At 38.1% G+C, this 15,931-nt stretch overlaps 1 protein-coding gene across 2 annotated transcripts in view; it reads left to right on the forward strand.

Moving 5' to 3' along the window:
• UST (uronyl 2-sulfotransferase) overlaps positions 1-15,931 on the forward strand; it is a 149,496-nt gene that overhangs the window by 30,460 nt on the left and 103,105 nt on the right. The gene's annotated exons all lie outside the window — the stretch shown is intronic.

A 15,931-nucleotide genomic window follows, 5' to 3' on the forward strand; every position in this document is an offset into this window, starting at 1 on the left:
TCTGCAGAATGATAAAATAATTAAATACAACAAAAAAAGTTATTAGGTGTTTAAGACAATGTATCCTTTTTGGCTCTATCCGGTCAAATATTTCCTCCATAAGAAAGGAAGGCTTCCCATAAATCATGAAGATAAGTCCAGTGAAAATACATATATCTGTGTGTGAGGAAGGCATATACAGTTCTTCTGTAAAATATTTTTTTCATACAAAGGGTCATGCCTGTATGATGATCAAAGATAAGATTTTATTCGAAGTCATGCTTTGAGTTCTGCTACTATCGACTTCATTTTTTGAATGTAGATGTGCTGTTTCAGTTCAAAAATACTTAATCACAGTACCTGACATGCCAATATGGCTATCAACAAAATAGCAGTTTTGATTTAGAGCTATTATTAACTTGCTACAGAGAGATGTCTAGTTGGAATCAGTCAGTACCTGTTATGTATTTCACTAAAATACTTGATATTAAGTGTTGAGTCTGTAACCAAATGGAAATTAATTCAAATCCATAAGTCGAAAGCAGAATATTTAAAGACTCAAGTATTACTTGTAGACTCCAATAAACAGCATAGTCCTGTTAAGCTTTTCTTTGCTGCTACTTGGAAACCTATGCTGGTATCATGTATAGCTGTGTAAGGGGTATAACTTTATTTGGTTGTTTAAATCTGAAGAATCATCTCAGTCTTGCAGCAATAAACTGGTATTTTATATATTTAAATACCTGTTTAAAAATTTTGGCCTAAGCAGCAGTCACTATTTCACTAGTATGTTTGTGCCATTCAGATTTAGAATACTTGCAAATACTTAAATATATAAAATTATGCAATTGGGTAGGTCAATATTCAAGATAAAGCTTGTGTTATATATAACTGTCTTTTTCCTGTATATCACCGTGCCCCTCAGACTGATGCTGTGGTTATAGAGGAATGCTTTTCTTCTAATATGTGTCAGATGCACCTCTCAATAGTGAAATGACAATTACCTCTGTGTATGGTACAGTTTTGAAAGCCACATTTTTAGGAGGATAAAAAAAAGTGGTAGAGTAGTGGGAGGGGGACAAGCATAAAAATTATTTGAAGGCTGGAAAAAATATCTTGCAGTGTGTAACTTGGTATTGATTTTGCATAAAGAAGACTGGGACACAACTGGCTCACAGTGTTCAAATGCCTTTGCAGAGAGAAAATTCCAAGGAAATCCCAGTATGTGAGAAAGTAATAACAGGAAGCAATAGCTGGAAGCTACAGTCAGATAAATTTGAATTGTGAATAGGAATGATAATGAGATTATGTGGAGAACTGGGGACAATCATAAAATATGTGACAAGAAAAATCTGCTGTGGAGAATCTGTCTGTAACAAGGTCATTATGAGTAGCATGTTCTTTGTAAAAAGTTACAAGAAACATTTCGGCCTTCATATCCTGTTTTTGTAGAAGCTATGGAAAAAACCCCACATTTCTTAGTCAAGGGAGGAGAAAATGTTCTGGGAGGTTATCAAAAATGCAGGACAAAACCATTTCTTGTGGCAAAGACTCAAAGATACATCTTCTCTAAAAAATAAAATGCAAATGTTCTGGCAAATGCTAGAGTTCTAATACTCAGTGCTCCAAAAATCAGTCATTTTAATGCAACCTCATTGTGGCACTTTAGTTTTGAAATAAATCTTAATTATCTTTGTCAAAATAGTCTTAAGCTGTTTGAGAAGTATTAATGGCTTTGGTTTTGCCTTCAAAATGGCAGCTCTCATGAAAGAAGGAGTACTCAGTAAATGCTTTGAAAGACTCTACAGGTGGGAGAGCAGGGCAGTAATTTGGAGGTAAAATTTCCTAACCTGTTGTACATGACTGTGATAAGAGAATAACTTTTTCTGGCCTTTGGGGAGAGAAGTCTGATTTCAGGAAAGAATATGAACTTTATGCAATATGTTTGGCCTTGTTTGTTCACTCTGTATTTTGCCCAAGGGTTATTTATACTCTCTGCTTGAGCTGGATACTCATCCCTTTACAAAAATAAGGGTTCTGTGGGGCTTGGTATTATGAGCAATTGGGGATGATAGTTTTCATGAAACAGCTTGTTTGGGAGTCAGAGAAGAGCTCATGGGCTCTGGCAAACATTGTTACCATAAGATCTACAGAGATGTCATGGAAGAGAGCTCAAGAGAGCTCTGAAAAAGCTATGCAAGTATTCACTGAGCAAGTTTTTTTTAATGAGAATGGTTTCCTATCTGTTCTTTCTTTGGCAAGATTCATCCCTTTTGACTGCAAGGGAGGAAGAAATATTGCAGGCAGAACATGTCTGGGTAGAAATCTGGGCAAGGAATGGTGATTCACGGAGTCTGAAGCTGATGGAGCTGAGTTGGGCTTTGCAGATAAGGGCAGAGAGGGGAGGAGGGCTGGAGGAAAGTCTGGCAGAGGTGCTGCAAAGCACAACCAGCAAGCGAGGGTTGTTTTTGGTCGCACCAGCTGGCCAGGTCTTGCAGCAGACAGCAGCAGTGGAGCAGGACTGTCCCAAAAGTGGAGCCAAGTGAACAGTGAAACAATCATAGCTGCTTCTGGGAAGTTCTTGTACATGCCAGGGCCAAGATTTGCTTCTGCTTTTCTTGGATATCTGTCTTGAGCTTCTTGTAGAAAACAGCAAGAGAGCTGGCATTGCATTGAACTGGGAGTTTGACCTCCTAAAAAAGGGGAGTTGAAAATACAAATGCAAAGCATGTGAATTCTTGTGGTTTAAGAGCAGATGTCCAGTTTAATATCATATAACTCCCCAAAGCACTACATATTTCCAACCAAATCTGAAGTAGTACCAAATACCAATGTCAGTTAGTGCCCTCTTTCTGAATTGGCCTTCCATTACTTGAGTTCTCTTCAGATGGTCTGCAGTCAGTCTTTTCTCATAACGGTAGCTGAGTCTTTTATACTTCTGTTCTTTGTGTCTTGAACAACAGGACTAAAATTACTGAGTAATGATTCTCTCCTTCTATATTACTTAATCTATGATACTGGGAGATGTAGGGAAGTAGCCTTCTTTCACAACTGAATGATCCCAGCTTCTCTTCCTCAGTATTTCAGTTAATTCTAGGGCTTCATGCTTTAGCAGTAATGTGTATGCCCAGCATTACCAGTGTGATGTGCCTGGAGATAGCTGTTTTGCTTTAGCTTGGGGTCACCAAACAAGCTAATTTTCTCTATATAGAGTGGTTTTAGAAAAACAAACATACGTGTTCATGTGAAAGTACTGTTCAGTCAGATGTGAGAGGTAACAATTTGGAAAGAAATGTTTTGCCATTTGATACTGTGTGTAACAAGGCAGGGAAATTATTTTCCCAGACTTAAATGCGATAGTTATTTCTCACAAAAAGACCCCAAAAGAAATGATACAGTGTTTCTTTCCAGCTTTATGTGGAAGTTAATGATGTTCTGTAGTGCTTGATAATCTCATTTGAATATGTGTGCTCTGGTTACAGTGAGCATGAAGCAGCTTTTCAAATTTTGAATCTGTTTATTTTGAAACTGATGTTTGCAACTTTGGAGAAGAAATAATCCTTTAAAATTGAGGTTGGGTTTACCACAGCTGTTAGATGTTGTGATGTTGTTGTGTCTGCATATTTTGTTGTGCGCTTTGTGAGGTATTTACAGAGCAGTCACAGATCAAAAAATGCAAATCCTCACTCTCATAACCCAGCCTTTTATTTCCATAAAGCTGGAGATCTAATAGGATCACCAGTTTATTAGCCCAAGAAAATTTGCAAGAAAAAGCTGGACGAAAGAAAGGCATAAATGCCTTCATTTAAATAATGGGATACCACAAATGAGGCTGGATTTAGTTACTTTTATTGGACAGTGTAGAGACAATGAAAGAAGCTAATGGTCTCAGGTTGTGCAAAGGAAAGTATTTACATGGACAGTGCTGGAAGGTTTCTTGCTTTCAGCCTCTTCTTGATGAGATCTGTACCTCTGTCTCAGCTCTTGTTTGTGAACAAATACTTCTGGGAAAGCATGCATCTCTGGTGTAAAAATCTTTTGGTATATTTTTGTCAGACATTATAAAGGAGAATGGTCTGCTTTTTTTTCCTGAGAAAAAATAGAGATACAACAGCCTGAGACATCTCTGTGAGTACAACCTCTGGAAGAGCAAGGATATCATGATGTAGAATATTACATAGCAAGTGTCATCCAGGGTAGCACACCTAAAAAGTCTGTTATGATCTGTTAAAAAAAATAATCAGTGTAGAAAATGTCTGAAATGGATATTTTATCACAGTTGGACTAGTTGATCATGAAGGTCATGAGGCCTTTATGATGGAAACAGTTGATCATGAAGGTGTCTTCTGTATTGATTGACTTGACTGCACCAGCAGCTAAAATCCACACCTCTTAAAGGAAGCCTCCTGTAGGTCAACGCCAGCCTGTAAGTAGCCTCTGAGATATACATCAAATAAAAATTGGAAAGCTGACACAACAGCTGGGCTTACAGAGAAACCCAAATTGTCATGAGTGTTACTGGAAAGAAACTTCAGACTATTTCTGTGTTGTTGCACCAGAACTTTGTGTATCAATATCCTCATGTCAGGTACAAAACAGTATCTGGAAATATTAGGCAAAAAAGAGCTCTTAATTACATGCATTTTTCAAGCTAATAGATTTACTTGAGTGGCCTTTATATTACCAAGGATGAAGAGAACATTAATCTATCTTCTGAAGTAAAGTCATTAAATTGGGAACAAATTAGCATATCATCTGTGTGCTCAAGACTTTGAGAATAAACAACTACCTAAATTCAGAATACATGAAATAGTAGCAGCATGATTCTTGCATCTCACTGCAGTATATCCATGTGATCACATTCCACTTTTAATTTGCACACAACTTTTCCTGAGGACTTACTCAAAACTTGGATTAAACTTTTACCATCCCGTGATTCTGACATTCAGCAATGATGAGTTCACATAGTTAAATTTTCAGTACTTAAAATAACAAAACAAAGCCACTTAAAAAAAATACAACCCTCAAACCAAAACTTCTGTTAATTGAATTCAGATGTCTTGTTTGGAGAACATTCAATTAAGCACAAGAAATGATAAATTTTAGTTCAGTGAAAAGATGAGCTTTTAAGTTTTAATTTCTTTATTTCTTGTTGTATGATTGTGTTTCTTATGTGTCCTGAAAACTGTCTGGGTAGCACAGTATCAAGATTTAGTTTGGATTTTCTTACTTTACTTTTTTTCTGCTTAGTCAAAAGCCAGATTACGTTTCCAGCTCTAATTTTCATGTCTAGCTTCAGAGTCAATTTCAAAATAGGTGTTTTGTTTTTACAAATCTTCATAAATTTGAGATTTTAGAAGGAAAATGTTCAATTGTGTCTAGATTGCAGTAAATGTCATCTCTAAAAATTCACTTTGACCTTGTTTTTAACGTTACTTGATGCCACAAATAGTATTGGCATTATGAAAATAATGGTTTAGCTGTAGTTGAATAGAAGTGAGTGTTTATTTGTAATAGTGCCATGTGAAGCTGCAGATGCACAGTAGTTGAAATATTGGTGATGTTTCCCTCACTGTTTTCATGAAAAGTAATCACTCTTCATAATTAGTTGTTCTGTTGTCAGCCTGGGAAGATCACTGAGAAGCAGGAGGTCTCCTGTGACCACCTGGGCAGTGACTGGGCAGTCTGATATGCCATCAGGACTGCTGCTAAGGACTAAGGAAGTAAAATCAGTAGAGAAGCTGGAGAACGGGTGGAGGACTCTGTTGCATCAATGATGCAGGGAGCCAAGCTGCCCTCAGCTTCATTGGGTGCCAGTGTGAGACCAGTCCCAAGAGAGGCAGAGAGCAGGAGGGTGGGAGAGGAAAGCGTCCCACTGGCAGCCCCAGTGCCCCTCTGGAGACTGGCATTTGTTCTTACCTTTGCAGTGGGTGCTCTGCTGGGCAGCTTGCTTTTGTCAACATTTTTGTAGGTGATTGCAAACTGAGTGTTCCGTGTCTTCTGGACCTGGAAGGGAAGGTGTTTCTGTCAGTTTTCTGGAAGCTTTAGGTGCACAATTGGCACCAAGCTGTAGTTCAGGCAGGATGTTTATTTGCCTTGAGTTATTGGAAGATTGTTTTATTGACTGTTCCATAACCCCAGCAGCCACTGTGTGCATGGATTGCTTGCTTCCTGATGCATCTATACCTTGGCTTGTCCTGAAGGATCTTCCTCAGAATAGTTGCTACTGTGACTGCCCATGTGGCTGCTGCAAATACAGGGTGGCAACAGGTCTGAGAGTTACTACAGGACCACGGTGCCTCTGTGTGAGACAGAGATCCCTGCAGGCATCTGTGAGCATGGGGAACATTGTTTTCCATAGTGGCCTTGCACAAGGGTCCCTCGTGGCCAGGCTTGCAAAATGCTGCTGTGGGACTGCCAGCCAGGGCTCTGTGGGGTTTGGCTCATGCAGGCCCTTTGGAGGAGAGTGTGACACTCAGCTGGGGACTCCACTTCTTGTGTGAAATAGGGAAGCAGGTAAAGTGTTGATGGGACAGTAAGAATGAATTGATGCCCACTTGCCGCAGGTTGTTTGCTTGCAGTGATGTGCAGCCAGAGGCTGTTTGGAGGTTTAGGTTTGGTTTGTATTGCAACAGAAGTCACTCAGTCTTAGATATTGCATGGCTGGAGTTGTAGTTTGGGGCTTTTCTTTATTGTTATTTAATTAAAATAGCATTCCTGTCAGTTGAAGTAGGTGCAAAATTGTCGCGGTTCAAGTGTTCACTGGAAATGTAGCTGGAGGATGGAGTATATTGAGAGATCAAGTTAGCAGGCCTTCTGTTTAGTTTGGCAGAATCTCTAACGCCATTGAGTAGTAGTGGGTTGTTCAACTTTGGCTTTGAACGTTCTCTCTCCCTGTACTGTTTTTTCCCTCCTGTTGCTGATCAGATGAATGACTGAGTCAAAAGGTCTTTGGAAAGAAGCACATCAGCAGCACTAGCACAGGTCTCCCACTGAATGGCACAGGATGCTCTTATGAGTTAATAAGTAATATTTTTAAAGTATTTTGCAGAGTAGGGATTTCTTCTCAAGCGAAGGCAGGAGTTTAAATAAAAGTGTGAATCTGAGTTTTTCTAAAAACAGCAGTAAGAAGAGAAAGCAAAGTGGTTTCAGTGCAAGCAAAAAGAAAATCTCAACGCAGCTTGTAATCCCTTTGTCTCCTTCACACTGCAAGACTTAAACAGAAGTCTGTCAAGTAAGCAGCTTCTCAGGATTCCTACTTTCAAAATGTGTTGTTTCAATTCAGAGGTGCTAGAAATGAAAATGTAGTCAGGAACTGTATCTCAGTAGTCAGGAACTGTATTTCAGTGAATTATTTCATATATTATTTCATATTTCATATATTCATACATTTTAATTTTGGACTATCCAAAGATACATTTGCTGATTTGATCATTAATTCCAGTTTAAAAACACCATTGTTTCTAGTGTCCCACAGTTTGCTATCAGCCATAAAAACATTGCCGTTCAAGTGCTTTACACAAAGTGTGGAGAAGCCAGAGGATGAACGCTGCGTGCTGGGAATAACAATAACGATGGAATAACTTGATGCAACTGTTCAGCACTCAGATGATGTGTTGGTGTTCAAGAAGTCGTGGTGAAAGCCACCCATGCAGTTTGAGATGTGGCACTTCCTGATGCTGCTCAAGAATGGAAAGTGGCTCTGCTGAGGTGCCTCTCTGGTCTGGTCACTGACTGGGGGAGGTGGCTGGAGGCTGCTGCCAGGGTGTCACCAGGGCTGCAGAGTGGCACTGGCAGCCCAGTGATACAGGTGCCATGTTTGCACCCAGGTACAGCTCAGGACAGGTTTGGAGAAGGCAGAGAGATGGTTGTGTGCTGGTTGTGATGGTCTCTTGAGATGCTGAAGGTGATGATAGTTTGAAGTAGGGTCTGGTTACTGGGTGTGGTCGTGTTTCTTTCAGGTTGTGCTAGAGTGCAATAATGCCATTATAATCAGAAACCTAGTAGTTGTTTTATAGAAGTAAGTTTTCCTTACTGTGTTTAACCCTCAGTCTCTTTATTGATGACAATGCTAGAAATGAGTATAATATTTTTCATATACTATGGTGCTACAGCTGTTATGACATATGTGCATGTTAAGGAAGATGTCTATTAAGGACCAGTTCTCGGGTTTTGATCAATATCTGTTTTAGTGCTTAGCAAGGGGAGATGTAACATTTTGATTATATTTGCAGATGATGCTGAAGCAAAGATACTGTAAGGATACCAGAAAGGGCAGAGACACATTTAAGAATAATGTAGAAATATTACATTGACAGTAAATAACAGGTCAGTTGTGGAAAAAAACACTGTCATACTTGCAGAAAAATAGTTAAAATGCCAACATTGCATAATGTTCTAGGTCCTAAATGGTATACTAAGAACGGAAGTCAAGTGAAAAACCAGATTGTGTGCCAGATTGCAAGGAAGTAAAAAAATACTATAATTTTAACTGTGTGAAAACAGTGTTATGTTAAATGTGAAGATACTCTTCCATAACAACAAAAAACTTCTAATCACTGAAGTCATCATAACTCAGTTTCTGATATTTTTGTACTGCCTTTATGAGATTCCTGAAAAGCGTGAACTGCCTTCACTTACTTCTGTACCAAAAACAATTTTTGAGATTGTAAAATGCCTGTTTCTCTGTGATCATTTTAACAGAAACCGTAGTGCATCCAGGATATTGCTCAGCAACTGGGAGGAGTAAAAGTGCTCTCCCCTTCATGATCTTGGAGTGACTAAATTATTCCTAGATTTTAGTTTTACTGTGAAATCACATTTCCCAGCCTTCCCTAACTACTACTAACATACATTGCTGTCCTATTCTGTCTGGGTGAAGTCAGTGCTGACTAGCAATGTAATACAAACACATTAAATTTCTTGAAACTTCAGAGTTGTCTTTTATTTGTGTTGTACACTTACAGATGTATGCATGCTTTGGAAAGGGTGCCTTGACTGCCTGATATTTTTGTGTTAATATGGTCAGAATATTGTACAAAAAGTAAAATGTCAGAAAAGTCCACTATGTAACAGCTCAGGTTTCTGCAGGAAATCCCTCTTCCTTCAGAGGAGAAACTATTCTGCATAACCAAAACTTAAGTAGCTGAAAGTTTCCAATGATTTCAGGACTGTCTTCCAGCAGAAATTATTCTGAATGTTCATGTGGCTTCTGATAATTTGAGAATCTGTTTTGCAGAACAGCTGAGAAATTAGCTTCAGGAATAAGTACCTAGGTAAATGGTGGCTTTCATTAGTTTTTCTTTCTGGGTTGTGGGTGTTGTTTTTTGGGGTTTTTTGTGATTTGTGGTTAGAACACCATTATCTAATGCGATGAACCTATTTGCTTCTGGTGGATCATCTGCCTTAGCCCCAGCAATGGTACCAGTGTTGGCCAATAAATAGGGTTGGTTCTGTTGAATCCACAACTTGGAGAAGCAACTGTGGAAGTCCAAAAACTTTTTCGACACTGTTCATCTTAATATTTGTTTTCTTGTTCATTTGTGCTAAAAGAGGAAAGGGATCCACCTGATGCTGGAATGTTTTACTCCATGTTTCTTGGCACTGATGTGCACTGCCCTTTCCCTTTGTTGGCTGCCACAGTAACTTTGAATGTGTTTACATTTAAATATATCGAAATTACTCATCCAGAGAAGATGAACAAACCTGGTAAAAGGCCTAGAGAGAAAAATCCTATGAGGAGCATCTAAGGAAAATGGCATTGTTTAGCTTGGTGATCCTATCACTTTTCACCTGAAAGAAGGTTGTAGCAAGCTGGAGGTGTTACAACTCTTCTAAGTAACAAGCAATAGGACAAGAGGAAGTGGCCTTAAATTGTGCCAGAGGAGGTTTAGATTGGATATTAGAAAAAAATTTCTCCACTGAAACAGTAGAATTGGAACAGACTGCCCAGGGGAGTGGTTGAGTCACCATCCCTGGCACTATTTAGAAGATGTGTACATGTGGTGTCTAGGGACATGGTTTAGTGGTGTACTTGGCAGTACTGAGTTAATGACTAGACTTAATGGTCTGAGAGGTCTTTTCCAACCAAAATGATTCTGTGATTCTGCAGTCTAAGCCAAGGCTTGCCACTCCTGGGAGCTGTGGACATTGGCAGTTGTGAACACTGTCTCAGACCCTGTAGATGTTTAAGTTAAAGGAAATGGTCCTGCTGTTGCTGGTAGCACTCCCAGATTCAGCATTGATGGTGGAAGAGGTTGAGGACACAGCCTGATCCCTTGAACAAGGCTGGCATTTTGCATGGAGTGTGGGCTTTACCTGGGATCTGTGTACCTGCAGTAGCCCAGGAGGATGCAGCGTAAGATTGAGACTTTGCAATGTCAGTGGTGAGGTGCTGATATCCATGTTTCTGCTTGTTTGTTTTTTTTCTTTTCTTGGCAAATTCTTAAGGGATGGCCTCTGTTAGTTAATAGCGTTCAGACATGGTACTTTAAATTTGACTAAGCATTCAGCAAGTGCCATGAGAGTATATGGTGAAAATGGATCCTGTCATTCAGCTGCATTATAAAAAGGAAGAATATCATCAAAGCTATGGTTTGTTGAGTGCAGAAAAAAGCATAAGGCTCTGAAATTTTTTGCTTAACTGAAAGTGGCAGGAGTATGCTTACCCTGCTGGCATCCTTCCCAGGCCAAGCAGAAATGTAGTAGCTTAATATGACATGATGAATCAATGCAAAGTTGCTTTTCTTTCAGTCAAGATTGTATGTAGAATATGATTACATTATAATAAAGACACACTTCTAAAATAGCAGGTGAGATAGAAGGAGAGAAACAATGAACAAACCCAGAAAGGATATATGAGCACAGAACTGGTCTTCCTAGTTCCACTGTCAAGCTCTAGATTTTTTGGTTTTATTGAGGGGGGTGGGATGATGGTACGTATGTTTCATGCTGTGATTAATGTACCAGGCCATTTGTTTTAAAAAGAAAACAAAAGTGACACAACCACCCTGGTTTCAACTCAGGGTGATGTGTAGGATTCTCTGTCTTGCTGTAAAATTGTATTGTTTTATGTATGCTTCATATAGCTGCCTATCAAAATCTTGTTTGTGCTCACTCAATGCATGTTCCAGCTGATGGCACTCTGTTTATGCCTCTTTCTTTAAGTTTCCATGATCTAAAATGGCAGTATATTACAGGGTTTCTTTGGAGCTAAATGCATTGCTTGTTTACATGCCAACAAAAGAGTCAAAAGTATATGAGTTTATAAAGCCCTGGGCTTAAATAAATGAATAGTAAACTTTTATGGCTGTTGGAAACTTGATGTGTTTTAGTTCATAGTGAAGAATTAGTTGAGTACTGGGCCCTACGTGAGTGTGTCAGAAGGCTGTATCCTCTTTCTGAAGAGGTGCTAATCTTAAGGCTCTGTCCTGCAAGCATTGCTGGTGCAGACCTTATTTTAAAATATCAGCTCCTCTCATGTCTTTTCAGGAACTATGGTATTAAAGTAACCCATCACTGGGCTTTTATAATGGTTCACTTCTATTACTCTTACAAAATACATCAACAGTGATTTGTATTCGAGGATAACTGAAGACAAAATTGCTATTAAAGATATTTGAAGTGATGACACTGTTTTGTCTTATTTAATGGAGGATTGCAAAGAAGGGAGGAAAGCTGCCTGGCAAGGGAGTAGGAGCTCTGGGCCCAGTCAAGTAATTTGAAGCACTTTATTGCTTGTGCCTTGGCTGCGAACTCAAATCTCAGCCTGAGTAAACACATTGGTGTCTTCTGAAATACAAGTATTGGTAATCCCAGTGCCATGTCATTTTGTCAAGTCTTCTACCTCAGTTTTTACCTTCTTAAGGTCCCATTTTCAGCTTTCTAATTTTCAGTAATTTAGGCTGGTGTATTTTCCATGTCAGAAATATGTCTAGGGCTGGGTTTTCTTTTTTATCTGTTTGTTCCAATTTTATTAAAAAATAATGTACTGTTTTTGAAAAGACAGATAGGGGAATTACATTGTCTCTTAGAGTTTGACAAAAATAAATTCAGGAGGGCTCTTTATTGTTAAATAATGTAATACAATGGAAACTGCTGTGGGAAACGGGAAGAAAACAGTGAAGACCTCTTAAACAGCTTGTGTGAAGCTGCAGTGGCAGCAGAGAGGCGGTATTTTCACAGCTGTATTTTGTTTGGAGTTAGGGGAGCTGAGGAGCTGACACTGGATGACCATAGCATGAGAGCTGCCGATAGCGGATCCATAAGGATGTCAAGACTTGGAACAAAATGACTTGTGGTAGGAAGTCTGAGATGAATTTTTGAGGTCTAAAGAGGAAAGTAACACCACAAAAGTCCTGACACGTGTCCCAAAGCCTAGAGCATTGTCAGGCCAAAAGACACAGAAGCCCAGAGCAAACTGCTGCAACTTTGCTGAAAGGTTATTTCTTGTTCATATCAGGGAAGCAAATTGCCAGGGCTGTGCAGTCCACTGATCGTGCCCTTTTCAAATGCGTAGGCTGTGATCAGATTTAAACAAATTTGGTGTTGGCATTATACTGATTTTTAGTGTCTATTTTAAAAAGAATCTCTTTCCCATAGGAGTCCATTCAAGGGTAGAGTTCCATATTCTTCAGAAAGTACCTCCATCTTTGAATCAGAGGTCAGGATAATTTACAAGTGTTACATTCTCTATGAATAACTAATGTCAGAACTGCAGGCACCATCTCCATAGTTGCTTGTGTGTCCTGAAGATTTTTAAACTGCAGACCATTGTTTCTATGTCAGGTTTCTTAATTTTTAAGTACCTGGCTTTAAACCAGAAAAACCCAGACCAACAAAGAACCCAGTGAAAAATTTAAAAAAGCTCAGCAAACAAAACCTGTGAGGAGTGAACACTTGAATACATGGAATAAGATTTGACTTAGTTACTACAGTGCTTGTGTGAACACATTTCCTGAGTGAAGACTGCATCCTAGATGGGGCTTACTTAGGAGAAGCCAGTTTTGCAATCTGTTGTTGCCTGGAAAACTCAATAATTTAACTTCAGAGTTACTTGCTACCAATTACAGGAATACTTAGAGAACTTAATCTGTAAAGGGACAGAAATCCCATGTGAAGAAAGACAAAATCATAAGAAAAAGAATCAATGAGATCTGGATGTTCTTGCCATGTAAGAATGCTTTTACTTAAGGAAACACATAACTTGCAAGTGTGAACTGATCTGTAATTGTATGCAAGTTTGTATTTAAGCTTGTAATGCACAGAAAATCACAACTCTAACTTTGTAATAGGGGAGAGGATGCTTCTTATGTTATATTTGTATATGATTTTTTTATATTCTTCTTGCATCCTTTGGGATAAAACAGAGAGAAGGGCACATTTAATGGTTAATATTTTAAATATATAAATAGTAGTTAAAAATAACCTTTTCCTAGTACCACAGTTGCTGACAGTTAGATAGCATTGAACAGTTGTCTGGCTTAGCTCTAGAGGGTCTTGAAGCTTTTTTTTAAATTTAAAACAATATAAACAACTCTTTAGATTAGATTTCTCTAGGTAGATTTCCCTATCTTTTTTGATAATGTCATCCTTCAGAGAAATGTGGACTCTAATGCAGAATAAAGGACAAAGGATTGCATTTTTCATGTATCTGAACATTGATTTCACTATGCTGCAATTTCTTTACTCTCTATCTCAGCCAAACTCAATGGAAAATTATAGAAATTAAATACTCTTGCTGAAATTACCCTATGAAATGAAGAATAACACCACTCTGCCTGCTGTATGATTAGAACAAGAAGCCTATTCTCACCTTTCAGCAAAAGTTAAAAAGCATTGTCATAAAGTTCTGGCATTAGAAAATAATTTTTGCTCTTAAACAGAAGGTTGACAAGCATGTCCTTAAAATGTAATACATTCATAATATAATAGTACATCTAATTTAAACTGCTCTGTAGGATGTGACATTGTGAATACCTTTGCTATAACTTTTGAAACAACTAATTTAATGTTGTATAGAAATCACTGAACCACTGAAGCAAAGCAGAGGTTGTTGCTTATATATATATTTATATATTTAGCTAGTTATATGTTGATATAGTAATAAAAATTGCTTTAATCCCTGTGTACATTGAGAAGCTGAATTTAGATAATGACTACTATATTGTCATAGTCTTCACGGTACAGATGTTTTTCATATATTTTAAGATGTCTCTTGTAAGAAACATTGTCTGCAGGAGGCCTGGTGAGTGGCAGTTAGAGATCTGTTAAACTACCACATCTTAGTGGTGACATCCTGATGTGGTTCTCCAGGCTAAATAAAACACAGGAAAATGATATAAAAAGAAAGAGCACGCCTAGGTAATTGTTACCAGTACTGAATGTTTGCAACTCAGAGTTCATGAGTGCGGTCAAAGCATCCAAGAGCAGTCCTAAGTAAACACTTATCCCAGTGAGTCCAAATTCATTTTAGACCCTCTTAGTTGCCTTCAAGTTTGAGCTCTTCCCAGTTAGGTTACGAGTAGATATATGAAGTGCAAATCTTTCCAGGATAGCTAGAGAGCACAAGAGAAATAATACTGATTTGAAGACCTGCTGAGGCTGATAACACTAGGTCTACTTCTGTAGTTTTATGGCACTGCTACAAGTGTAGCTACCTTTTCCACATAACAATGTTAATGCAGAACCTGCCATTGCTGAGACTTTTACAATGCTGTTTTAGTCAGTGGAGAGCTTAAGGCAGCCAGAATTAATCAATACATCTGAAAACTTGTCTTCTAAAGGTTTTCACTCAAAGTTTTGAAAATTGAAAGCATACAAAATGCTTATCAAAAAATTGATAGCCAAATTTTTGCTGTTTCAAATTGGCACATGTTTGTATTTACTGCTGGATATGCCTGAGTTGATGAAACTCATGAGGGCTCTGTAGTGTGTTTCACACAGGTAAGACCGGTTTATGTGTAGTAGGTCCTCAGCTGCAGTAATGATGACAGCATTAGATTTTGAAGAGCAAAACAATGCATTATTTTTTGTTTCATAGGGCATCCTACAAAATGTTTACTAATCAATCTAACAAATCATGCACTCATACAAAAATGGGTAGAAATCTTATTTAAGATCATGAGAAATGAGGCTAAAGGCAGAAAAGGTAATATTTCTAGAAATCATAAGGTTTGTGCTGGACACTTGCAATGCTTTGTAGAGAAAGAAAATAGTTCCAGAAATACTGATTTTTAAGTTAGCTATTCTATGTACCAAAATGATTCTTAGTAAAGACTGAAATCCAAAGTAGAAGTTATGTATTGCAAGGGTTTGGAATAACTGGAATGGGGTTAATCCTCTACTTTTACAATGGCAGGAGATAAAGGGTGCTGAAATAGATAGGCAGGTCTAAGTCTAGTGCAATGCTCTATGTTTGCTGAATCTCATCCCTTGTTTTTGAACATGCAGTTTCTATACAGAAATTCTTAAAATACAAAACTCCTGCACTGAGAAGTCATTATGTCACTCAAATGCATCTTTTTGGGACTGGGGTAGAAAGGAGTTAAAATGTCTTCATGAATAGAAGCTGGATAGTGTGAAAAATGAGTAGCTTGGCCAAAGCATTTATAGTAATGGAAAATATTTCTATTAAATCATGTTGAAGTCTTGAAAGCCATCTGAAGCTGTAGGATTTTTTTTAGTAGAGATTAATAAAATTTTATGCTAATGTGTCATAAAGAAGAAATAGCTCATTTAGGTACATTATGTTCCTTATCTGACCTACTTATATGCTCCATTTTGCAGTTATAAGCATCTAACAGACTTGGCAAGAAATGCTACTTCTAATTTTGTGTGTGTTAAGACCTTGGAGGATGGGAAGTTAATAATGGTTAAACAATTTGTATTTTTTTTTTTAATTCTATATTCAGAAAGAAAGCAATACAAAGATAGCTGCTTCTTACATAGAGTG

This window comes from Anomalospiza imberbis, chromosome 3 (genome assembly GCF_031753505.1).
Source record: "Anomalospiza imberbis isolate Cuckoo-Finch-1a 21T00152 chromosome 3, ASM3175350v1, whole genome shotgun sequence".
Taxonomy (NCBI): Eukaryota; Metazoa; Chordata; class Aves; order Passeriformes; family Viduidae; genus Anomalospiza; species Anomalospiza imberbis.